Below are 1322 nucleotides of genomic sequence, written 5' to 3' on the forward strand. Positions count from 1 at the left end.
AGCATGCCACTAGAACAGCCAAGACAAAAGAGCACAGCCAGTAGATAAAATAGTATGGTGCAGTAAACCGTTTTGTGCATTTGAAGGAAAACCAAGCGGCAGCAATTCATACCACAGTGGTGGAAGTGTGCAGCAACAATTCACTATCATATGATGCACTGGCTGTGTGGCGCAAACGTTTCTAGTTAGAAGGACGAAGAAAAAGTGGCATATCATGCCAACATTAAGAGTACTGAATCACAAGAAATGTGCCTTCACTGACGTATCACAGTCAAGATCATAGTGGAAAAAGAAAAATCAGACACAGATCAGTTTTTCAACCATCACTGGCTGATATGAAACTTCCTGGCAGATTAAAACTGTGTGCCCGACCGAGACTCGAACTCGGGACCTTTGCCTTTCTCGGGCAAGTGCTCTACCAACTGAGCTACCGAAGCACGAATCACGCCCGGTACTCGCAGCTTTACTTCTGCTCAGTTGGTAGAGCACTTGCCCGCGAAAGGCAAAGGTCCCGAGTTCGAGTCTCGGTCGGGCACACAGTTTTAATCTGCCAGGAAGTTTCATATCAGCGCACACTCCGCTGCAGAGTGAAAATCTCATTCATCACTGGCTGCGTTTCCCGTCACCCATTCAAACAACCTGCTGAACTGAAACAACAGCGCAAATGATGCAGTTGTGCTAGGCCAAACAAGATGAATTTCTTAGACGCCTAATCATTATCTGCTACGTATGTCGCTACGACCGCTAGACAAAGGAGCACAGTAAGCAGTGGAAACAAGTGGACTCACCATCGCCGAAAACCGCGATGGGCCGTCCATCGTCGGGCAAGGCGATGACTGGTATCTTTTGCGGCTGACTTGGTGTGGTGCTAACGGATTACGGTAGCAAGACGGTAGCCGTCATAGGAGAAAACTGCTGAAACCTGCTGAGAGGATATGGGAGGCTGTTGTGACCGTGAGGCGCCTGGTCGAAAAACCATTGCATGGTGGCCTTTCAAAATGAAATGGTTCAAATGGCTCCGAGCACTATGGGACTTAACTTCTGTGGTCATCAGTCCCCTAGAACTTAGAACTACTTAAACCTAACCAACCTAAGGACATCACACACATCCATGCCCGAGGCAGGATTCGAACCTGCGACCGTAGCAGTCGCGCGGTTCCGGACTGAGCGCCTTAACCGCGAGACCACCGCGGCCGGCATGGTAGCCTTTCCTTTAGAAAAATAGTACAGTCGTTTGGTGCTCGAAAAGGAGGTTACCTGGAAAGTTTCCCGAGAGATTTGAAAATAGGTATTTTATAGTTTTAGAGGTCCTCTTTTTCGTA

At 48.3% G+C, this 1322-nt stretch overlaps 1 non-coding gene across 1 annotated transcript; it reads right to left on the reverse strand.

The window, feature by feature from the left end:
- Window positions 1-363: 363 nt before the first annotated feature.
- Trnas-aga lies at window positions 364-438 on the reverse strand. The gene has a single exon. It is a non-coding gene; the product is annotated as a tRNA-Ser (tRNA).
- Between the last annotated feature and the right edge of the window lie 884 nt (window positions 439-1322).

The sequence above is a fragment of the Schistocerca americana genome, chromosome 2 (assembly GCF_021461395.2).
Source record: "Schistocerca americana isolate TAMUIC-IGC-003095 chromosome 2, iqSchAmer2.1, whole genome shotgun sequence".
In the NCBI taxonomy this organism is placed as follows: Eukaryota; Metazoa; Arthropoda; class Insecta; order Orthoptera; family Acrididae; genus Schistocerca; species Schistocerca americana.